General features: G+C 40.2%; 1 long non-coding RNA gene across 1 annotated transcript; it reads right to left on the bottom strand.

Moving 5' to 3' along the window:
* Positions 1–1,524: 1,524 nt before the first annotated feature.
* On the bottom strand, positions 1,525–19,790 carry LOC141750507 (uncharacterized). The gene is made up of 2 exons (XR_012589688.1): positions 5,830–19,790; positions 1,525–5,598 (listed from the first exon to the last, which is right to left on the bottom strand). It is a non-coding gene; the product is annotated as an uncharacterized LOC141750507 (long non-coding RNA).
* Positions 19,791–26,072: the final 6,282 nt, after the last annotated feature.

Here is a 26,072-nt window from a genome sequence, read left to right as displayed (position 1 = left end):
AAGGTCATTAGATATTTTAGAGCTAAGGCTCCACGATCAAAGCTTTCTCCTTGGCCGCGGGTAATAGTCTACCAATTCAACATGTGCTGAAAATCAGCTTAAAAGTTTGGGTTTTGGCTAAATGTGGCTGGCTGCAAAATTCATCCGGTAAAAATATTACCTTGGTGCTTCATACTCAACCTTCATAATTTGTGCAAAGCATGCGCTTGCTCAATAAAACAAAATTGCTAAGTAAGCCACCCAAGTTTTATGCTTGAAAATACAACTCTGGGACTGAAAATCAAGACATGCTTTAAATACCATGTGCACTTTCACTGAATTGGTACAAAAATCAGGGCAATCTGAAATTTTCCTGGCAACTGCATTGCTGGTGATAAAGCAGATTACATCTGATTGCTGTAATGTCCCTGCATTGCTGGTAGCAGGATGAGCTAGAGAGCACCATGCAACAAATACTTTGGCTCTGGGGTTGAGTAGAGGGTGGAAGAAATACAGCATTGTTGTTACAGAATTCTTCTTTTGACTAGATCCAGTGTTTGAAGAGGTGTGGGATCCATTCCAAGTAATACTGAAGTCCTTTATGCTGCCAATATGGTTTAAAAGTGCCTTACGACGAGCAAGAGCAGAAGCTGATATGATCTGATGCTTCAGCAAGAAAAACAAGTCCTTTACAGAAGTCTGCCCATTCAGCGCCTACTTTGGTCTTACTTGCTACGCTTTAATTCCCAGTACTTCCGATAAGTCCTTTAATATGGAAATGCATGTACGCTCCTCCCTGAAGTAACAAACCTATTAAAAATTTTAGGAACCTTTTCATCGCTCATTAAAAACCAGGTTCCCGTAGCCGCCCAGGGTTAAACGCTCTATGTCACAATTACGAAGAAACAGCAGGCTGAAAAAGAACTCAAATAGCTCAGAAATAGCAATTTCAAGCCCTGAGGGTGCCCACAGATCCCCCACAATGCTATGTGGCAGGTAAGGGGCGGTATTAGGTTATTTTATATATATATATATATAAAATATAATAAATAAAATATGTATATTTGCCTCTGCTTTTCCCTGCCTGCTTCCTATTCCCCCTTCCTACTAACCCACTCTCTGCTGCTCCTCTGTGGCACTTATGCCATTTTTCTGCAGCTCTCTGCCAAAGCAGAGTTCATTTTAAGGCCAGAGTATGTCACAGAAGGGGTGCTGCTGAGTCCTTATGTATTTCTCTTTCTCAGTGTGGGTGAATTCTTCATAAACTTGCAGATTTCCTGCCTTTCAGGAATTGGGACATTTTTCACTCTACAGACCAAACATCCTTATGATCACTGCAATTTCCACCATCTTTTTCCCCTTAAACTTACAATAAATTTGAGGTATAGAACTTGCAAAACCCAAACCAACCCACGAGGATCTTGTGCTCTGTCTTCCTCTTCATAGCCAGCAGAATGGAGCTGCGCTGGTAGCAACCGAGTAACTCTTTAAGTTATGGCACATACAGAATACCATCTGTTCATAAACACGGATAGAAAGATTAAGTAAAAAAAATATTTGTGACATTTTTATTTTTACAACCTTCATACTTGCAGGAAAAATGAAAAAAAAAAAATTGGAAAAAGTAACTAATTTTAAAAGGAAAAATTAAAATTGAGTATATAATTTGCCTCAACGAGGTCATTGCTAGTATTTGAGACTATTGATACTCTCCTCGTTCATTTTTCTGGGGAGTGAACATGGAATTTCTTGTAAGGATGCACGGAGGGAATTTCATCACAGTTTGCAGGAGCAGTGAATCTATTTTACTGCTGATCCTATTTTGCCGCTGTAACTCAAGCAAACTTTGTAGGTGTTGCTGTTCTTGCACTTTGTACTGGAGAATAGCAGAATCTGCAAAGATTCATTGATCCTGCCGTCCTATCCTGCTTTATCCTGCTTTTTGTGCGTCGCTCCAACAAACTGTCATGAGATGTATCTATACATCGCAGCTCCCAGGCTTAACGTTTGGGGGGGGGGGGCTTTTATAGGACATGTGTAACGGAGCCGCAGTGTCGTGCCTTCTGGAGCTCTAGAAGGCAGATGTACTTGTGGAGGGAAGGAAAATAACTTGAATTTTCTTTAAAATCAGTTAAAATCAGCTCAACACATTCAGCCGTGCTTACACGGCACCATAAAGCGATGTTAAATACAGTTGCTGCCCTTACCCGCCCCTTCGGAAACAGAGAGGTATAGTCACACCAGTTAAAATTGTCCACATGGAAAGTTGAGGCCTATTTCAATTCACAGGTTCAAAATAGATGTTGAAACTTGCAGCTGAGCAGGTATTTTAATTATTATTTTACTTTAAAATTGAGCAGAAAAGTTTTTGGTTAAACAACTTCTGACTAGAGTTTTATTCCTTTTTAAGTATTAGTAAAACATGGTTCTCCATCTTTAACAGAGTTTATTTAAATTGATTAAATATAATTAAGTACAAGTGGAGAAAAATGTTTCATTTTTATGAGATAAATTTTTTAATTCAACTATCATTTTGATTCAGTCTAGACATTAATGCTAGAGTATCAGTTTCAATATGATAGAGTATTTTTTATATATAATACTTTATAATGTCCTTATATAAAATATTAAGTGTTCCAATATTAAAAAATCACAGTACTTCAGCATAAATACAATTCAGATTTTACATTTTTATCCCAGTTTGGAGTGAAACACTGTGAAATATTACATTTTCCACAGAAATGAACGTTCTGTTTTCTTACAGGTTGTATTTCACTTCTCTGAAAAATGGCACTAAAACCAGTTCAAGGCTGAAAACGCTCCGTATCATGAACAAGAAGTTCATAACGACATGCTCGGTGCCTTGTGAGCTTGAAGATAGTGAATCAGATTCTGCAAAAGGCTTAGTTTGGTAAGCAGTCCTTAAAAACATGACCTGGGCAAATCCTTTATCTTTAGTATTATTTTAGACAACAGAAGAATCTCAGCAATTAAAACGTTGCTCCCAAAGCTAGTTATTTCACCAAGTCAAATGAGAAATATACAGATTAGAGGGGTTTTTTGTGCGTTTCTCTCTAATTTAGAAAGAAAAACAAAGTGGAAGACGGGCCATCTTCAGACCTGATTAAAGAAACCTCAGATGTCAGGGAATAACACGGCTCTTTTAAGAGAAGCAGGCTATTAAGTAGCCTTTGAGCAGCACTGCAATGTGACATTTTTACAAGGAACTCATTTGGAAAAAAGTAAAGAGCAGATACTCAGAAGAGACTGAGAAGAGAGCAGCTATTATGCTTTCCTATAATCTGGAAAAGGTGACGCCTTGTTATTCTTATCCACAAGAAAGTACCCTTCAGTACAACAAATCCCAGCAAACGAAGTCTTTTCTGCTGGGCCTGTCTTCTTAATTCTCCCCCTTTATTTTCAGTAGCATTTATCGTTCCTAAGGCCTTGCTTCTAATCTCCTTGGAAAATTAACCAAGCTGTTAACAGCTGAGAAAAGATACGAATGCTGATGGGAGGAGATAGGCACACAGTCACAGCTCCACTCATGAACAGCTCTTGGATACTAAAGAGCAATTCCCGCAGGCAATAAGGTGAATACCACTACATTGAACAATTTATGCAAGAAAGGCCTCTGCAGTTTTTCAGAAGTATTTCTACTCAAGAGGCTACCTGAAAAAAATCCCCATAAAGATGTTTTTAAGGCATTCGTTGTTGGTGTTTTCTGTGGGAGCTGGATTTTGCGCAGGTCCGAGCCTCCGCAGGAGCTTCCTAACTCTGGCAGGTCTGTTGGGGCGCGCAGACACCCACGGGGAGCCGGTGACTTCCCCCAGGCCCTAGGGTGCTGCACTGAAATGCTGCTGTCACCCCAGAGAGAGGATCATCTGGATCCCACCTCCTGCGGGAAGGATCTCTGGATCCCACCTCCTCCAAGAGGGACCTAAGAGAAGGTCAGGCTGGACCCGCGCAGGCATCCCGCTGTAACCCCAGCCTGGTGGGGGAGCAGGAGACGTGCTTGTGTACGCGGTACAATTCATGTCTCTCACAAGCACCACCCGCTGTAATACCTTCCCCTTGTGCCGACTGAAGTCGCGTGGACGTATAATGCCTATACGGCAGCTGCACAGGGTGCCCCAAAAAAGAGTGCCCGTTTTCCTCACTGTGGAAAGGCAGACCAGCTTATTTGGATTCATCGCTGCTCTGTGAAACCATGGGTTTTCATTCTCATTCAGGGTGCTGTAAGGAGAAATCCCACTGGAATTCATCCAAAAACTGTGTAAATGCAAGAAGAATCAGGCTCGTTTTATGCAGTTATTTCCTGAATGTAGATAAATGCGGATCACCTCATGCTCTTTATAAATTACATTATTCAGCTGATGTACAACTCCCTTGTGGAACGCCGCAGCCTGCAGAAGTGAGTCTAGATACAGTCTCAGCTGTTTTAATTTACCTTGCATCCGTTTACTCACAAAGATATTAAAGGACAAAGTTTTACAAACCTAAACCTATTCTTGATGGCTTAAGGAAGAAAACAGTCCCTGGGTCTATTTGTGTAGCTGAAGTGGCAACATCTCTGCCTGCGCACCTTGGGAGCTTTATATCAGGGAAATTGCCATCCCTACTCGGAATGCAAACCCTCTTCTGGTTAGGTGCCACCAGGGTTACTAATGGTGGTGTCCCTTTGTTTGCTTGTTTTGTGTCCTCACTGTTGTGCAACGAGCTGTGAAACCACATTTGTTCACAAAACAGAACTCGAGTGATTTGGTCCCAATGCAGCAGAAATTCAGACATTTGCCTTTACCCGTAAAAGAAGATTTGTTCCAAGAGTTACAGGCTGCACTGTGTTTGCGTGGCAAGGTTTTGGTAGTGGAGGGGGCTACGGGGGTGGCTTCTGTGAGAAGCTGCTAGAAGCTTCCCCTGCGTCTGATAGAGCCAGCGCCAGCCGGCTCCAAAATGGACCCACCACTGGCCAAAACTCAGCCCGTCAGCAACTCTGTGGTAACATATTTAAGAAGGGGGAAAAACCTGCTGCACAACAACAGCAGCGGAGAGAGGAGTGAGAAAATGTGAGAGAAACAGCCCTGCAGACACCCAGGTCAGTGAAGATGGAGGGAGAGGAGGTGCTCCAGGTGCCAGAGCGGAGATTCCCCTGCAGCCCGTGGTGAAGCCCATGGTGAGGCAGGCTGTCCCCCTGCAGCCCATGGAAGTTAATGGTGGAGCAGATACTCACCTGTGGCCTGTGGAGGACACGACAATGGAGCAGGTGGATGCCCGAAGGAGGCTGTGACTCTGTGCAAAGCTGGAGCTGGAGCAGGCTCCTGTCGGGACCTGTGGACCCATGGGGAGAGGAGTCCATGCTGGAGCAGGTTTGCTGTCAGGACTTGTGACCGTGTGTGGGACCCACGCTGGAGCAGTGTCCTCCTGAAGGCTGCACCCCGTGAAAGGGACCCATGCTGGAACAGTTTGTGAAGAACTGCAGGCTGTGGGAAAGGCTCACTTTGGAGAAGTTAATGGAAGACTGTCTCCTGTGGGACTCGCATTGGAGAAATTCATGGAGGACTGTCTCCTGGGGAAGGAACCCCACGCTGTAGCAGGTGAAGAGTATGAGGAGTCCTCCCCCTGAGGAGGGAGGAGCAGCAGAAAGATTATGGAGACACCACGCTATTAGAATATAAAGGTTAAGAGTGAAATAACTTTCTAATCCAAATATTTAGTCCGTTTAATTTCCTGAGAAAATTTTATATTTTAGCCTGAGTGTATTTCAGGGCAAGCCAAACAGGTTTGCTCTTTGATCTAAGAAGACAAAGGCCAAGCCGTGTAAAAGTCTCTTGTGCCCTCTCAGATACCCACCAAGTGCTCTGCTCTTCCAGGATCACTAAGCAAAGACACGCGGTAGTTGTGGCAATCTGATGCAGATGGCTGACTCCCACGCATGATGCCTCTGTATCATTCTTGCTTGGAGAGTAGATGGGTGTTTGGGATTATGTTGCCCTGCAGAAGAATTCGTCCAGGAATGGAACAACTTAGTTCATGGCACAACTGTGTCTTGGCATAAGGCTAGTTGTAAGCCTACCCTTCATACACATTTTGTGAATGAAGAGAGGCACAAGACTATATTTGAAAAGTTAGATGTCAAAAAACAGGACCTCTGAGCAAAAACTACACAAATCCCACCTGGAGTACTGTGTCCAGCTCTGGGGCCCCCAACATAGGAAGGACATGGACCTGTTGGAGCAAGTCCAGCGGTGGGCCACAAAGATGATCAGAGGGCTGGAGCACCTCTCCTGTGAGGACAGGCTGAGAGAGTTGGGGTTGTTCAGCCTGGAGAAGAGAAGGCTCCGGGGAGACCTTATAGCCCCTTCCAGTACCTAAAGGGGGCCTACAGGGAAGATGGGGAGGGACTCTGTATCAGGGAGTGTAGCAACAGGACAAGGGTTAATGGTTTTAAACTGAAAGAGGGTAGATTTCGATTAGATATCAGGAAGAAATTCTTTACTGTGAGGGTGGTGAGCCCCTGGCCCAGGTTGCCCAGAGAAGCTGTGGATGCCCCATCCCTGGAAGTGTTCAAGGCCAGGCTGGATGGGGCTTTGAGCCGCCTGGTCTAGTGGGAGGCGTCCCTGCCCATGGCAGGGGGTTGGAACTAGAGGATCCCTTACAATGCCCTTTCCAACTCTAACCATTCTATGATTCTACGAAATGACCCAGTTTTCCTAATGGCCAAGAACCCACACCTCTTATTGCCTCCGGTATGTTATCTAGTAAACAATCCATGGGAAAAGCACTTAACCAGTGCCTTGATTAGACCACTTGTATTTCATACAAGGTGAGTTTTGGCAGGCACTCAGCTTGAATAATTCTTTTGCAAAGTTCTAAGCTTGCCAAGGTGGCATTTAGATAGGAACATTTCATCAACTCTAACAGTTTTTAAACTCTCAGAGAAGTTCCTCCCTTATTTTGTTGGAGGCTGCCTTGGGTAGAGAGGATAAGATGTTAGCGCGTTTAGCTTGAGACCCAGGAGAACCAAGTTCGATTTTCAGCTCCACCATAATCTTCCCATATGACAGCTCATTGTTTCTGCTTCAGTTCATCATTTTTATTACTTTTGAAACTGAGCTGAATAACTTTCTAGATTTCTTTGCAGACCATGAGTTGTTCAGCTCAGTCTAGGAGTCACTAAATGAAAACAAATGGTCTAAAAATATGTGAAGCTAGGATGGGAAGGTTTTGTGTCTCTGGGAAATAGGGATGACACTATTTCCTTACTTAGACCTGTAAAACATACTAAGACATCAGTATCTTGGACATTAAAGTAATAGCTTAAAATAGAGTGCTTGTTTAAACATCCACAACAACAACAACAACAACAACAACAACAACAGATCTTTTAAAAGGGAAACCTGTAGTATTTGCTATGGAAGGGAGAAAATGTCCAATTTTTGGAAATACTATGTCAATGGCAGTGGAGTTCATAAGACATCTGAGTACATGATTATGCAAAAATGCAAACAAATAGTGAATAATTGCAGAGGCTTGGTCCAAATTTTATTGTAAGATAACTCCAGTTTTTAGTACACTAGTGTGGACTTTACATGACTTTTCCAGAATAACCAGGTAACTAAGAAAACAGCCGCTGAAGGTACAAAAAGTTCAACGAATTTGTGATCTTAGTGAATCAATGACAAACCACCTGTTGTCTCAGTGGGGCCAGAATTTCACTCAAAATGTTTTAATTCTTCACTGGTCTCTGAAGTTGTAAGTGAGAATCGAAGTGTAGCAGACATGGATAATGTATCGGAAGGGGTTTCATTTACTTGTATCAGTGACAATAAAAAATGGACTTAGAATCTGAGGTTACAGTTTCTGAGGTTTTTTTTGGTGGAGTATAAAATGTTTCAATGTCTTTAACACATCTAACATTCCCAGGGTTAGAAGGTCCTTAGATGAATTTGGCAATCCTTTTCACACTTTATTTTCCCTTGCATTAGAGAAATGATGCCAGCGTGTTTAAAAAATATTAAAAATTCTGTCTAAAACATGGTTACCCAAAAAAGAAATCAATGAGAATTTATCTTACTAAGGCCTGAGAAAGGGCTGCAAAACTGAGTTTATTACGATGCAATTCACAAGTTTTTGCTTTGGATTGGAACTGGGAATTGGTGATTGGAGATCTCATTCTAACATTGCTCTTGGAAGAATACTTAAAATGAAGGTGCTTGTCACCTATCAGTTGGAGAGAAATGCATTTCTTACTCTTTAGATGAGGGAAAATATGCACTTCAGGCGCATAGTGTTTCCTAGGGCAAATCTGTAATAACAGTCTCTTTGCTTTGTTAGTAAAAGCTAGTGAATAAAGGTGCACGAGTCAACCTCCTTCCCCTCTCTTCTGTCCCGTGGCCAGTACAGTTGTTCAAACTCATCTTTGGAGAGCTTTCGATGGTGCCAAGTGTGCGGCAGTTCTCTCTCTGGGTCATTCAGAGAGACCTGTCATCTGCAGAGAACCTTCCAGAAAGGATTTGACCTTTTCAAGGACCAGCCCCCAACTTTATAGCTGATGTCAGATATTTTACATGATGCAACTCTGACTTTTTTGGAAAAGGGATTTGTAGAAATAAATCTATCTGCACATCTGTCATCCATCCGTCCATCCGTCCATCCATCCGTCCATCCATCTCCCAGTTTCAAAATAAAGCTGATATTTCATATGGAGAAGTTATGAACCACAAATGAATCTTAAAGATGACATCTTTGTGTAGTAAAATGGAGGTCTAAAGGTATTGTGAGACGTAGTTTTTGGTTGTTCACATCATTTTAATGACTTCACATGAATCTATGAATTTTTACGTGAGTTTAATAGAAATGACAATTCTGTAGCAAGTTTTAACTGTTTGCAGTTCGGGAATGAATTAATCTGCAGTTTTGACCTGTCCAATTACACTGTAATTGAGAAGCATTATGAAATCATAAATTACAACAGAAACCAAATTCTGGGACTAGCCTGACTTTTGCATATTTTGAGCATGACTGAAGTTTTCTGTCTTACCTTGCATCACCAACGCGTAACACTTCCAGGAACCATCTCGGGAGGAAATTGAGTTAAAGTTGTTCATTAACATCTTTTTCACCTTATGGAGGATGGAATGAAAACCTATTCCATCCGTTTTTTTAGGCTTAGATTACTTCTGAAAAGACTCTGTACAACCACCTGCACAGGTGTCCTTCTGAGCCACCTCTCACAAGTTAATTTCTCATTGGGGAGTGGAAATTAATATTTCATATTTATGTTCCAGTATTTCTGGCTGTGACGTAGGAACCAGTCACTTTGGAAAAACAAACCAAAACAACCGAAACAAACATGATTTGATTAAGCAAATTTGACTCACTAAAACACGAGGTACTTACTTGAAGCTGGAGGAAATTTTTAGAATAAGTTTCATAGGTGTAACTCTGTCCAGAAAATAGGTTAAAAGTTATATACAATCATGTAGACAAGAGATATAGAAAACATTGCCTACTCTGCTGAGCCAAAATAACTGGACTATCTTGCTTTTCTCAGTATTCTATCAATTCTATATTAGTAGACAGCAGTTAAATCATTCCACAGATACTACAAGCTCTGCACGTAATGGCAAAGTTCTACAGAATTTAATGTGGAGCATATTTACAGACTTTTTTTTTTAACCAAATACATGGAATTTTGAATGATTTATCATAGTCCATTACATTCCAAAATTTTTTTGAATGACTTTGGTTGGATCATACTGATTTTCAGTGGTGCTCTTGGTCTCTAATTATACAGTTCTACAGGACTTGACAGCGTTTATCAGTGACAAAACCCAGCCTCACTGACACTGGAAATGGGAGAGTCTATGAAATAACCCGGCCTCATCAGTGTTTGCTCCAGCGCAGCATCCAGATGCTGTCCTTAGTCATGACTGACTTTCATTTAGAGTGAAATGAAGAGACATAATACAGTGCAAAGACAAACAGTAAAATTCATCTTCTCTTTGGCAAAATCATGATTTTACTTACAGCTTTCATCGCAATATACTTACAATTGAACTTGAGCTTACCAACTTATCTCCAGGCTCTTGCGGGGTCCCAACAAGCACAGGTATTATGACCCTACACAAGTATTCCTACAGCAGGGAGCCGTACAAGGTGCAAGACAAAATATTGCAATAGCTGTAACTAACAAAATGATGCAATTGTCTTTAAAGACTTCGGTAACAGTTGTTCTTAAATTCTTAAAAAATACATTAAAAGGTGCATAAATCCATCTCTTCTTAGGTCAACACTTATACATCTGCTTTAATTTCAGCTTGCGTTTGAATCCTGTTGAGTTTATCACACTGACGCTTTCCCGGGCAGGAGCCTGCAAGAAGCGAGGGAAGATGCGAGCCAAGCTACAGGAATGTGCTGCTATCAGAATTTAAGTTTGATCTTCATGGCAAAATATTATCAAGCAAATAAAACAGGTAGACAGCTGTAATGCCTATTGCTTACCCTGCACAGCCAAATCATGTACTACTTCTCTCTTTCTGCCCAAACAAAAATAAATGAATATTGTTAATAGAAGCATACAAAGAGAACTTTTAATCTTCAAAACAGTTTAATGAACATGAATTACACTAAAAAGAAATGTGCTCTTTGCAAATATCACGAAACACGACCTTTACCTTTTTTGACATATTTACTGACTTCATACTGTCACATCTTGTGGAGTTGGGTAAATGGCTGGCATTAGCATCGTGACAAAGTACTTGCCTATGGAAATCTAATTTAACTTGGAAAAGGAAAAAAGAAAACTGGATTTTCCTTCGGTTTTGCAAGCTGTATTCTACCCTATGATAGAGTTTTGCATCTGAAAATTTTAGTGAAAATTAAGAAAAGAGATACAGTGAGTACTAATATATATTTATTCTGTCACTGTAGTCGTAATTTCTGGACATCATGCTAATATTTTTTTCCATGATCTCTAAGGTAGCTTGACTTTCAACCACCCAGGCAATTTTACAAGTCTTAAGTATCACTTAACAGGAATTTTATTGAGTGAAATAAGGGTTGTTCCCCTCCCCTCAATATTCGGTTAAAATCAACACATTTAAAAAATTATTATTTTCTTTCAATGCTGGGCAGATACTAATCAGGGAGGGAAATAGATGGGGTTGTCCATCTATGAGGCCATGCCTTCCATTTTATATGTGAGAGAAAACACATGGATGGAGGACTTGAAACGTGGAGAGGTGCTGAGGGAACAAACCAGCCTTCACGTGTCCGAACTGGGCAACCAGAACACAACGTACTCAGAATTAGCAGCTTTTTCTGAAAATGTTGACTCATTTTGTGTGTTTTCCTCCTTTATACAGAGCACACTGTAAGATGATCCTATTTCTAGACAAACAGATGCCAGTAACTTAATTTATTCTTCTTAGATTTCACATCTTATACTCTGTTTGTGAAAGTTGTGCCCAGTTCTCCGCGCTGTTTTTGCTGCTGCTGTAGATACTCTGAAAATAACATATGGGAGGGTGATATTTTTAGTGATCACTTTAAATTATCTTGTCATTGGTTGCAATCACATTAATCATGTTGAATGTTTTTCGGTGCTCAAATAAATGTATGTACCTCCATAGGAGCACTGTTATAATGCAATACCAACATCCTTTTAATGCAGTCCTTTTAATGAGAGAAATGTAAGATATTAGTTGTGTGCGAGATTGAGGTGAATTTTTGGAAGGGATTAACTTCTATTATTTTTCTCAAATGAGGATGACAGAATAAAGAATAATATGAAACCGAAGTAGTGTAGAGAAAGACAAAAAAAATTCTGCTGTGGACGAAAGCACTGACACGAGTTACAAATCTTGGACCCAGAGAGCATCGTGTGTATTTTCTATCTTCTTCTCTACTGGGAACCGGCCGTTTTAGGAGGGACAGAGGCTGGGAGATGTTCTGAGTTATTGGCAGGGCTCCTACAGAACCTGGATAAAATACAGTCGTTGTCCCCTGGTGGAAGCCCGCAGAGAACAGTGACTTGGCCGCTGCCTGCCGTCGCTGGGATAATCAGTCCCCTCCAAGGGGAGCTGCTCGCACAGGGATGCGATTTGCAAATCAGCGCTGCTCCCATGGATAAATTGCCACTATGCAAAATAAACCTGAACAAAGGTCTCCCTTGTGTCATTCTCCTACACGGCACAGTGTGTGTTAATAAAAATCTCTTTATTTAACAAAGGCTGTGGCCCAGCTCTTTGAGAAGTTGCCATAAGCTTCTAATTTAATTGAGGATTCCCAAGTTAACAGCATTTTCTTATTTAAGGAAAAGGTGGTCATTTTCTGTCTTGAAAATGTCTCACACCAAATTCCACACCATCAGTTAAGAGATACTTTTTGACATCTTTAAGCCACTGATATAATAATTTCTGACAGCATCAGTGTGCTTTAGCCATGGCATCCTGGAATGTTACTACTTCTAAAAATGTAAGGGTAAATGGCCACAATTTTTTAAAGTCTGTTGGAGGTAAATAAGCACATATATTTATTTTAAAGGCGTTTGAAAAGAGTTTAGAAAATTGTTTTCTTTTGTTGTGAGAAAGCGAGCTGTTATTTCTGTCACTTGCTGAGAGCTGCTGTCTTAATGAAGCAGACCTGTGCTTTGTGGCAGAGTCCTCACAAAGAGCCTCACAAAGATTAGGCTGAAAACATTCACATCCTTTTCGGAATTTGGGAAACCCGACTGTATCAAAATTATGGTAAATTCTGCTATTAAAAAATACCATAGCAAAGAGTTGCATGCTGCTCTGCTTATTTCATTTAATGCAACATTAAGGCTGTCCTTAAAAATGGTTTGCAAAAGCTTGCACAGGGACGGGTCTTTTTTCATTACCAATATCTTGTCTAAATAGGAGCCCTCCAACGAGACATTTTTTGTTGTTTTACATAGAATTTTTTTTTTCACTATTTGGGACTCATTTAATTAACTCCTTTTTTAATGAGCAAAGATATCAAATAAGTAAACGTGGCTAATGAAACCTGGTCTGACAATATTCCTACCAAGGAAACAAAAATCTGTGCATCGAAGAAAGTTTAGGCATTTATTAGGAGCTGGTGGTAATCATCATGGCTCCTTGCTCATAGGAGCTCTATGAATTTGTGATCTACCAATATAAAATCACATATCAAATCTTTCTTTGCTTTGTATCACAGTTCACCAAAATGCTGCATAAGCAACAAATTTACACTCTGTTTACTTTGCTGCAGTGCCTTAGACATCCGAAAAGGCTTTAGTTAATTACAGCATTTCTATGAAATATGTTCTAGGGGATCGCCTTCCTCTTTGAAATCCACTGCATTTTGGTGCAGTGGTATGATTTTTTTTCCATATTATTCATCTCGTCCAACACACTCCTCCATCCCACTCTCTGTAAAATAACTTTTAAATCAAATCACAGTTCCCAGAAATGTATTTGCAAAGTCTCCTAAAACGTTTCTTCCAGGAGCAAAAACTGTATCTTACCAAATTTCATCAGCATAACACTGCTTGTAATTCTACAACTCTAAATAATTAAATGAACACTTGAAAGAAAATTATAGCCTATTTATTGTGGCGGTCTGAAAGTTTGAGTGTTAAAAGGTACTTCTTACCATGAACTGATAACAAAAATTATTGGAAATTAAACTGCTTTACCATGAGCTCTATAACAATGTTCACGGGGAAATTGTGACATTACTGCCTGTGATGACATTACAGCACTTTCAGTACTGCAGTTCATGAGTATGGCCTGCAGGCTCCCTGGGGGGCTATAATTTACCAGCATGTGAGGTGTTTTTACTTATGCAATAAAAGGCAAAGTTGGTCCCAGACCCTTTCTCTCTGTAAAACCCTCTGGACAAGGCTCCAGTCATCCCTCTCTCCCGCAATGGTCACCGTGTTTCTGATCCTCCTAATTTCTGCTTACTGTTTTGTGAAGGTTAGCCAAGGATGTGGATTAGAAATATTGTTGATTATTTTCTATGCCTTTAAAAATGAAAGCTACCTTTTTTTTTCTTTTTTTTTTTTTTTTTCAGCCCTCCAAAATACATAGTTTTAATTGAACACCTAGGCATTTCTCTTTTGTGGTTCCTGCTTACCTAGAATCCATCACAGAGCCTTTGCATTACAGGGTATTCAGCTGAAAATGCCAGGAACTTTCAGAAACTGACTCTTTCTCCCAGAGTCAATAGTCCAAAACCATAGTAAAGCTAGTAAATATATAAATATCAACAATCTCTCCTTCATTTTATCCATAAACAAAATAATTAAAATAGATTGAAGAGGCATGATCTGTTTATTTGTGTTTTGGGTTTTTTCTTATGATGGAGCTGTGTTGTCACTACCATAGTGGGGTTGTTTTTGTTTTGGGTTTAATTATTCCTTGCATTTAGAATGACCTTGAATTAGATTAAGTCTTATTGATCTGTAATTCTTGGGTTCACTCTTTGAGTCTTTTCTTAAAAGAGCAGTAAAACACTTGCTCTACTCTAATCCTCCAATAAATATTTTAGCAACAGATTATATACCTCCACTTGCATCTCCTCTTCTTAAATACTCACCTTGATTTTTATCAATAAAATCAGACCTCAAAAGTACTTAACAAGTGAGACAATTATTTTTATCAGAACTTTGGAGCTGGGGAAATAGAAGCATGGGGTGGTGAAGCGACTGTGTCAAAATCCACCAGGAGACTAGTGCAAGGGCTAAGAACTCAGATTTCCATGTCCTGGGTCAGAAGTAGGACTATCTCTCTATCTTAACTTCCTTTTGGGTTTCACTGCAAATTCCTTCTGGACTGTGTGACTACTTTCCCCATAATTAATTAATTAATTTATTTTAGTTCTGTTTTGGACAAATGACTTTAATACTGTGTACTCTATTAGAACAAGGAAATGCTCTGTATTCCCTCTGATGAGCTGCAATGTAAAAAACATACAACTTCTCGGCACCACCTGTAGTCTTCTCGACTGTTTTCTTCAAAGCTCTTTGATAGTTTAGCTCAGTTTTCCCCAAACCATGGGGATCGGATGGATTCAGACTGCCTAAAAGTTTTCCTAGCCCACAACCTATTCCCGACGCCTCTTTTCCAAGCACCCACAGGCATGAGCAAGGAGTGGGATGGTGGCTGAATTCACGGCTTTTCCAGCCTGTGACGTGTTCCCTGCCTCCTTCGTTCCCTCTCTACACAGCCCTTTCATCAACACATGACGAGATACATGTGCCTCTATCACATGGCAAAAATGATAGCATCTCGCACTAAATGAGGGGGGTGTTTCCAGTCCTAGGAGTGCACTGGCAAATGTGGCTAGATGCTGCTTGCGTGCTACGGCGTCTGATAAGTTTGTTTCTTCACTGTTTGATGCCTTGATGTCCTTCTCCTGTGACGCTGGTGCCTGTCGATGTTGGCTGGTGCCTTCTTTACCTCTTAGATACAGGGCACGGTACTTAGTGCTCCACTCTTGGCACGGTGCCTCACATGAGAAATGTGCCTTACTGGATTTGCAAGGTAAATCTGATATGAAAATGTTAGCTTGGCTGACTTCATAGAAAATAATAAATAAAAAAGTATTAAGTCAGATCTCTCATTTAGATTACTGTTCCTGTCTGGTTCGGAGCACATGGCTTGTCCTTGCGTTCTTCCAGCAAAGTCCTACTGCCTGCAAAGCAATTCCCTACCCGTATCAGGCTTTGATTCTCTTTGAGTCTTTTTACTCAGTACCTCACTTAGGCACACTCCTAAAGTTTAAAACTTGCTTAAATGTCTTCCTTTTGATGTGTTTATTTCAGTCTGAAAGTAGGAAAATGCACATTTTTATTAGATGGCCTACTTTAAAAGATGGCTTATTTTAAAAGAAGCTGTGACGCATTTTTCAGATAATCCTTACTCCCTTCCTAAATCTTCCTGTTTCTTGGAAAGATTCTCATAGTTCCACTTACCTCTTTACTTGCAAGTTTCTGGAACAGAGGAAAATTGTGTATTGAACTGGGAAACCCAAAAGACTCACTTTTGCAAATCCCTTCTGTAAAGAAGGATGGGTTGAGATGTGCATTGAAGTGCTTTCCTGAATTTCATTTTGCTGAGAATTTTGTTTCAAAAGAGACTATAAGATCTTTCCTTTATATACAAACTTTTGTTGTAATTTACTATAGCTGTTCCCATTCCGTCAATAAAAGTCAAATGATAATTTTAAGGTTAAAACAGAATAGAGATTCAGTCTATCTAGATCTTTTTCTGGTTCTAACAAGGATTTTCTCTGGGACTGTGCTATAAATCACTTGTCAAGTATGTCTGTATTCAACACCACAGGCAACTATTGCTAGGAGTAAGAAATACCTTCGTAAATGGCAGACTTTCTTCTTACAGCCTCATTTTACCCACATGTAAAAGGGAGCTAACATATTTTCTGGAATACTGATGTGTTCAATTTGCCACTCTTCTGGGGGCAACTTTTGGAGCCTCCAGAAAATATTACAGAAATACTATAGAAATGGAGAATTATTATTTTTCAGAATAATCACCCTTGCTTATAAAGTTGCATGGAATTTAGTAGATTTGAAGTGACGAATGTTCCACATAAATTGTGTGTTAGAAAACATATTTTAGAATTTAGAAGGACTTAGTAAAATATGATTGCTAATATACATTTTGGTGTATTTTCAAAGCAAAATCATAGTTGATCTATTTGTTGGAATGGCTGAGCAAGCCTAAGGAACAATTATAACTTCTTAAAATCTGTATCTCTTTTGCTATGAGAATGACAGAACCATGTTGAGATTTTTGAGCCCATAAGGCCTTTTGGTAACAATTCTGATGAAGATTTCTTATAGAAAAATACACAGATGGAAAGGTTTGTTATGATCACAGTTGGATGAAAACCATCCTAGGGATTTGCAAATGGCATTTGGCAGAAAATATGCAAATTATTATTCTGATGTAGTATATCTGGAAATAAATTTGTTATGAGTTATTAATTTTTATAGAGACTTCTTCCTCACTGTTTATTTGTTGTAAGTTGCTTTTTTGGAAGTCGTAAAATGACAGAAGAACCTTGCTATAGGGGCTGAAATTATGGTCATCTTGAATGGAGATAGGACTTCCTACTTTCTTTTATGTCTCTGAACTGACCAAAAAGGAAAATGGAAGTAGAAATACTCCTTGATGGAAATAAGTACTACTTTAACGGTAGACATCGAATAATGTCAAAGATTGTTTAATGGTGAGTTATCACTTCAGACACTTGGAATCAGTAGGAAACATTGGCAAGTTACGCTGAAATCTGCTATACTGAGAGATTATTACCAACTGTGAAAAAAACATATTTTTTTTTCTTTCTGTCCCTAAAACATAACAAAAAATAGGCAATACTTGATGAGAAGAGATCCCAAGTCTGAAAACAGCCTCACTGGAAGAACAAGATGACAGTGATGATGAAGGTTACATCTATAGGAGGGAGCATTTAGGATCAGATCTTTAAGAATGTGACCATCTGTTAAATACACACAACATGAGGAAAACAAGAAAACTGACATTTCTAACAACTGACATCATTAAAGAAACACACATCATGGCATGGAAAGCTAATGAATCCATGTCTATTATCCTCAGATGTTTATCTCAGTTCTATAAACAAATGACTTACTTAAGTAAAAATTTTTACTTGGCCTTTTGGCTGAGGTCTGGACAGGTATGGACAGTGTAGGCTTTACTAGGAGGCAGGACACATGAGTCTGAGCTTCCCACTGCTTCTGGGACCACCTCAATCTAACCAGCAAGAAGTGCAACACCATCAGCATCACAGTCACTGGGTAAAATACTTAGTCTTTGCAGAAGTCATCACAACTCTGTTCTCTTGACTGTCTCTGACCATAATAATAGAGTTCCGGTTCACAGAACCACGAAGCCACAGAACCACAGAATGGCTGAGGTTGGAAGGGACCTCTGGAGATCATCTTGTCTAACCTCACTGCTCAAACAGGGCCATATAGAGCAGGTTGCACAGGACCGTGTCCAGATGGCTTTTGAATATGGAGACTCCACAACGTCCCTGAGCAACCTGTGTTTGGCCTCAGTCACCTTCATATAAGGCAATGTTCAGCCTGCAGATCCTGTTGTTCCAGTTTGTACCCATTGACTCTGGTTCTATCACTGGGCACCACTAAAAAGAGCCTGGCTCTGTCTTCTTTACATCTTCCCTTCAGATACTTATATACATTGATGAGATACATCCAAGACAACTCTTCTCTAGGCTAAGCAGTTGCAGATATCTCAGCCTTTTCTCATAGGAGAGTTGCTGCAGTTCCTTAATCATCCTTGTGGCCCTTCATTGGACTCCCTGCAGTATGTCCATGTCTCTCTCATACTGATGAGTCCAGAACTGGACACAGTATTACCAGTGCTGAGTAGAGGGGAAGGATTCCCTCCCTTAACCTGTTGGCAGCACTCCTCCTAATGCAGCCCAGGATACCATTAGACTTTGCCACAATGCCACATTGTTGGCTCACGGTCAACTTGGTGTCCCCCAGGACCCCCAGGTCCTTTTCTGCTTTCCAGCTCATCAGTCACCAGCATGTACTTGTGCCTGTGTTTGTTCCTCCCCAGGTACAGGACTTCACTCTTCTCCTTGCTGAATTTCAGGAGGTTCCTGTCAGCCCATTTCTCCAGCCTGTCAAGGTCTCACTGGACGGCAACACAACCCTCTGGTGTATCAGCCACTCCTCCCAATTTTGTATCATCAGCAAACTTGCTGAGGGTACACTCTACGCCATCATTGTACACAGTATTAACCCCTGGGGTACGCTGCGAGCTACTGGCCTCCAACAAGACTTTGCAGCAAGAATCTCCCTGGACCTAGCTGTGCCGACAGTTTCAAATCCATCTGACTGTCTGCTCATCCAGCCCATGAGCTTCTCTGTGAAGATATTATGGGAAACAGCCTTACTGAAGTCCAGGCAGCCAATATCCACAGCTCTCCCCTCATCTACCAAGACAGTCATTTCATCGTAGAAGGATATCATGTTGGTCAAGCATGACCGCCCCTTTGCGAATCTATGCTTGGTTTTGCCTATGCGCTCTCTCTTTGGTCCCACCACTCTTGCAGTCCTTCCTGCACTGTCACAACAGGGAATTCTAATAATTCCTTTATTCTAAAAATGTTTGTGGCCAGTAGGTCAGGTATTTTCCTAAGAAGAGACATGTCGTAGCCTGAAGAGAATCAAAGAATTAGTAAACAAGTTTGATAATTACTATTAACATTGCTGTAATTAGACAGTTTTTAAGATATTAATAAACAATTAGAAAGGCATTATACTTCCATCCATATATAGAAATACTATATATTATGTTTAATTCAATATGCTCTTTATACATAAAATTTTTTGCTAATGCTGTGTAAATTGAATTTCCAGGAACCCTGAGAAGTCTGGGAACCCCGAAGGAAGAATGTGCGCAAAGCTATCTTGAACCACACGTGGAAAACTATGCAGGTCATTTAAAGTAATCTTTCCACATTTCACTTAACAGTGTGCATCAGGCATCAAAGCTGAAACTGTGTTTCCAAATAAAATCGAATGTTCTTGTGAAAATGGTGACTTTTGGACTGATGTTTGAAGTACTTGCAGTCAATCTGCCTGTTCAATCTATTCCATCTCCAAGCTAAACCCTCCATTAGAATATTCAGTGTGAGTTAATGTGATGGTTTATATTACTTTCAGAAAGGGCAGCACGATATTTTTAGGGTTGTAAATTGAGATTATGGGATGCCAATCTTCAGATTTCATTTAGACAGATTGTGCTATCTTCCATACAATAGTTGTTTTAGAACCTTTTGTCATAGGATCTGCAGTCATTTCCCCACCAACAAGATCTCAGTATGAATGACCATATGCAGTATATATGCAGTAAATATATTATTAGAATTAACGTAATATTAGTGTTGGGTACTGTGAGGTATAATGAACGTGTGCAAATTTGTTCAGGTCGGCGTCAGACCACCTGCACAGGATACTAGTGATTCCTGCTTCAGGTAACTCTCACCTACAAATTCTGCTAGGTTGACTCCAGGTTTTACAGTTTTGCATAAAACAATGATAACTTCAGGGCAGGTACAAAACAAAGAGAAGATACTGTATTATTTATCAGCAATAGCAGCATAGTCTATATGCTTCTTGATGAATGAACCAAGAATCTGTAATGTTTTGCTGGAGAAAAATGTGAACTCTATGTAGGCCAAACAGGATTATCTTCTTAATGACAGCAATTTGCATTACTTTTAATAGGATTTATTCTCAGTGGCTTGTAGCCGAGAATGAAAGAAACATCCCAAGCTCGTTCAACAAGATGTTCCCTAAATGAGTTCACAGGGTTATATGTAATACTGGTATTGTATAGGCACCACTGTGAAACAAGGCTAAATTCAATGGCACAGCGAAGAAGAGTCAAGGAGGAATTGTTTTATTTCTTTTGAACACAAGCAAACATTTTGTTCATTAAAAGAAATCCTCACGTAATTTTTGCCTGAGACGAGGCAAGGAGAAATACAGACTGTTAAAGGTGTTCTCTTGTGAGGAGCAGAGCGCAGCATCTATGGTGGTGCAGGGAGGAACGGTTCTGCCCCAAGGGCAGAGCCAGGGTGCCAGCATCCTGCTGCTGCTACATCCTTCTCCACAGAGATGAAAAATGGGACTGGGGAACACAAGACACAAAAATTTTACTCTGACTGATCAAATTAATGATACCTAAGCCTTGCCCTCTGAATACCATATAAGATTGCAATTCTACAGAGCTTTCTGGGTAAGTGGTGTGGTGGAAATGCATATGATGAGGAGATGTCTTGGCACAAGAGCCAGGCCGTGGTGCATGTCTTCTCAGAAGCTGGCCTGTTAACCTATGCAGTGAAGGTGAAGTGGTGATGCAAAAAGCCTCCACTATCAACATACAAAGCACAATATAGAAAATATGGAACTTAATAGTAACAGTTTTTCAGATGTCATTTCATGCTTGCTACGTACCCACACATAGGCTGAAGTCTTTGCATAACTTAGGCCAACGTCTTTAAGTTGTGTCAAAAAGCAGATGCTCCTTATGGGCTTCACACTGTGGATGTGTAGGCTGCATAGTAAAACAGCTAACCAGATAGCCTTAACTGCAAAACCTTGCTAATTTGTGAACTATCATCCCCTTTTACCCTTTTCTTATGTTTTATATGCTTTATGCTTATGCATTCATAAAGATAAAGGAGATCAAGCACAACATTTAACACAGTATCATATGGTGTAATGTTATTACTAGCTAAAATAAATTGAAATTATGTCACTGAAGAAACTATACCGGAGAACTAAAGCTATCCAAAGGCATTTTGGTATTAGGTCCTCCAGCTGTCTCTATAATCTGACCACAAAGTACTGCAAATATTGAACCATGCTAATTTGAGCAGAAATATGATCTGCATTACAGTTCCTTTTCAACAATTGAATAACTGACAAGTACGCATTTTGAATGGATACGTTTAACTGAAAGAGACACCAGTATGAAATACAAGCCTTTGAGAGGAACTAACTCTATGGCTTAAGTTACTGTAAGATGTGACTGGCAGCTGATTGACTCTGAATTCCCCAGGGGAAGTTTTATTTCTGAAGCAATCTTAACTGTATCACTGAAGTGTAGCAATAATCAAGAACGATGTTTTCATAGATTATCTCCTGTTGTTTGATAACCAGGCAAAGTGTCAAATGATTTCATGCCTTAATAAGGAGCTACTGAAGAAGTACAGGACTATTAAGACATATTCAGACATGTTACATAAATACTCTGTAGACCCTGACTATCCTTAGTCAGTTTTATTCACTGTTAAAAATGCTTAAGGGGATAGTTACTTTCATAAAGCCAAAAGAAAATACTATGGAAGGGCAGGCTACTGACCAGAGCTAACCTCTCAGATGTTTTGGATATGACCCAGAATGTTGTAGACTGTGATGGCACCAGCTATTTTGTACAAAGACATAAATTTTTCCAAGTTGCAGAAAGAAATAATGTTGACACTTCTTTTTCTTATCGAATGATAAGGAGGGATACAACTTGTAGACTGCAAGTGGGAAAATTATTGCCTGGGTTTGTGAAAATCCCCCTTGCTTAGTTAAAACAGAAGTCCTGTTGATAAACAGGGCTCTTTAGCACCATCTTTTATCAAGAGAGAATGAGCCAGAACTATGAAAGAGAACAGGAACACTGTTATACGAATGTGGATGACTTGCCTGACTAAACTGTGACAAACTAATGCAAACGAGCTGAAAAAAATCCACCTTCACATCAGTTCCAGCTAGTAAGCTAAGAAAATTACTTTTTCTGCATTTAGAATTTACCTCAATAATAACTTGTTTAAGTACTTCTCAAAAGAGTACGTATCTGAGATTAAAATGCTCTGAATGACTAAAATGCATGATCTGTACTTGTATTTCGCTAAACAGAAAGCCCAGCAGTTACACCAGTCAAATTATACCAGTCACATCAGACTACTGAAGAGGGAGAAATTCATTACACCAAGAAACTATGCCCCTGTACAGTAGATATTGTTGTGAAAGGAGCCTGAGTCGACTAAAGCCATGAATCACTCGTACTTCCCAGTGAAAAGCATGAACAGCCTCTTAGAATGAGTAAGACTCTTTGAGTTGGTCTGAAAGCTAAAAATATTACCTGTATCTCAACCTTTAGATAGAGTGCCAAAAGAGCCCTCAGAGTACTGAATGACTTCCAAGGAAAGGGGATTTTATTTAAAATTTTCAACAGAAATGTTGTAGGCTTTTATGTACGATAGCCTTGCATACATAAATGAAAAAATGTTGCTGCAAGGATTATCAGCTGTTAGTTGGCAGAGGTGGAGGCTCTCTGCCTGTGGCAGGGAAGTGCTATAAAGCAATAAAATCAGCCCCACCACATGGCACAGAACACGTGCCACCAGGTATGGTACTAACGTTGGGGTTGAACGCCACTTCATCCATAAGGTCATTTTGAACCGATTTGGTACCTTGTGAGGAATAAATATGTCGTACTCTTTCCTAATACACTCACAACAGCATAGGCAATCTTGTAATTCCACTGGCACAGAAGCTTAACTGGCATGAAGTAAGGACCTGCATCAGAAAATATGATTCCATTTTAGTATCAAAATCCTTTGCATGGAGTCAGCAGAAACAAAGATGAAAGTCTGAGTTTGCAACAGAATTGTGATAAGACTGAGCTGAGTCATTACCTCTTGAAAATATTAATGTCGAGCTCTAACTCAGTCTTCAGCTTGCTTTAATTTCGTGTCTCCTTCAAGAACTATTTTAGCTAACGCAGTTCTTTGCTGTATGCTTTAGCAAAAACAGAGATCCCAAGAATGATGAGAAAACTCGGGGAGATGAGTGATCAGCCAAGTGACCTGAGTGGTGGGGTTTAGAACTGCTGCTCCTCTTGGATACCAATCGTGCTCACACCATCTCCCCGTTACCATTGCTGCTTGTGCACCCACAGCACAGCACACCTGCATCAGGAATCCTCTCTAATCACAGGTTTGGCCTTTGTGGGCAGGTGAGGAAATAATATTTTGGTTTGACAGGACTTCTCAGCCTTGAGCTTCTGCTCCCGATTGTGCTTGTTACTCCTTGAAAAGTTCTTCCCTGGTTCAAATGCAGGCAGCCATGTAAGACTGTACCATTGACAGAGCCGCTGACAGTAACACAAAATACGCTCAGTACAATCTCTGTGGGCTGGATTGTTTTAAACAAGGCTGAACAGGGCACTTAGGCACTCCGTCCTTGGGCAGGATCAAGCAGCAGGGTAAATCCAGTATCATTAAGAGGCAGTAGCACTGTCTTATAACACAGAATAGAAGAAGCAACGGTGAAACCTGGGAGCTCCTTTGGTTTTAACTGCACAAGTAAGTTGGGGCTGGATATAGCACAAAAAGAAGGATCTAAAAGAAAGGTATGATAAGGTCTAATGCCATTTAGCGTGACAGTGTCATAAAAAATGTAGGACAGAAGACATCTGTGATGTCTCTGTGTGTATATTACTAAGGATACCTCTCAAAAGCTTGCCAGTAAACAGATATTCATGTTTTCCAGAGTTGTAAGGAAGCCTGTAAAAAAATTACCTGTTTCATCTTATCTGTGGAAGTGGTTCATTTTTAATGATAATATTTTAAATAATGAATCACTTTCAGAGCTGGGAATAAGCAAAGGCATTTTCCAATTGGTTATTCATTCTCTTTATTTGCAGAGGCCATGTAGGAATTAAAATTAAATTAATCCAAAGTGGCTGTCTTTTAAGATAGAAAAATGTAAACAACCCATATAAAATCATTCTCCTTATGGCTTAAGAAGACATATTCCATATCAGAATAATACTACTTCCATATTTCTGCAGCTATCTTACTTTTTTCCCTTCAGACATTAGCCTGAGAAAAAATTAATTTGTTTTCCCAGTATGATTTGAAATTAAATATTAAGTAGTTGATTTATCAGGAAATTTAAGGTGTTGTTTCCAAACAGTCTCCTTTTGCTTGAAACAAATTTATTGCAGGAACAGAAAAATGCATATTAGTCATCAAAAGCTGTTTATAGATGAGTTTAAAGTGCTATCAACTAAATGATTCTCATCATGTAGACTAAATTCCAGACCAATAATGCAGAGGAGAATTAGTGGAGGATGGATTAAATAGCCAGAGGTAACTGAAAATGAGGAAAAGTAGTAATTTGCATGTGGCTTACGACATAAATCCAATATAAAGGTTTATATTTTCTAACTTGTTGTGATCCAAAGCTTACTTTTGATACTGAGGCCAAAATTTAAAAAATTACTGCTTATTTTAGCTATGTATTTCATGGGAGCCAAGTCAGATCCTGAATACGTCAGGTTTTTAAACTTGGAAATAATCCTGGCTTCAATTATTACTGTATCAGTGCAGCCTCCTAGTGTGAAGATGGAAAGCTGATTTTGTTGTGGTTTTTTTTTTCTTTTTTTTCAATGGGTGAGACATAAAAGCTATGTCTGGGCAGAGGGTAGATGTCCTCTGCACTGGAACTCAAGGTCCCTCTCCCTCAGTCCTTCACCTCAAGGGATCTGCTAGGCTGCTCAGCAGTTTCCTTCCCGCCTCTGCATCCAGATTTCTACCGCCTTGGCACAAATAGCCAAGAGTCCTTGCCTGAGGCTTAACACCCACCAGTATCCTTCTAAAGGAGGAACAAGTCTCATGGTTTCCTTTTAGACTGGCCGCTGTCTTCTGTAAAACCAGTCCAACAGTTACCATGCCTGCTCAGGAAGAAGGAGGCTGAAGTTTTAGGCTCTCTTCAGCCTCAGTGACACTAGTCCTTACATTGACCAAAGGCAAAGCTGGAGGAAACTCCTCATTCTTCTTGCTCTTGCTTGATTTCACACTCAGCCGGGGCTGGATGGAAAGCAACACACTCTCTCTCCCTCACCCACCTCTGACAGCCACTGCCAGGACGAGGGATCAGAACCAGGATTCCTGCCGCTGCAGCTGTAATACTGTGTTTGGTACTGAACTAAACTCTGCTGCCACTCTGCATTAAGCTTGACCTAAACCTATCTGACGGAGTGGGCCTAAGAAGGACATGGTTAGTTCATCTGTGAGTCTTGACTGGGTAGGGGCATGAGGTAAACATGAAATTTTTCAGCCTGGGCAGCATGGTTGAAGTTTGAATATTGCGCATGGGCATGCGCAATATTAGCATCACTGATTGTTTTTTTATCATCATCAGAAACACAAAAATGTAGGTGTTGATAGATTTACCGTTGCCTAAGGAGCCAGACATAGCTTTGAGGGCTGTACCATTGAGATGAAGTGCTTCAGTTTCACTGAAGTCCCATGTCAGGTGTCCACGTGCTTTGTGGGTCGGGGCATTAGCACCTTCCCGAGTCACACGGGATGCCTGTGCCAGGCATTTTGTGGATGTGGGTTCAGCAGGGAGTCGAACCAAGCTCTACACCCTAGACTAACACTAATGCACATCCCTCTGCTTTAATTCTGTGTTCAGAAGTCGCTTGTTAAAACATCAGGATTCTCAG

The sequence above is a fragment of the Larus michahellis genome, chromosome 1 (assembly GCF_964199755.1).
Source record: "Larus michahellis chromosome 1, bLarMic1.1, whole genome shotgun sequence".
Lineage (NCBI taxonomy): Eukaryota > Metazoa > Chordata > Aves > Charadriiformes > Laridae > Larus > Larus michahellis.
Note: the sequence above shows the minus strand (reverse complement) of the source record. Positions and strands in the feature narration are given on the sequence as shown.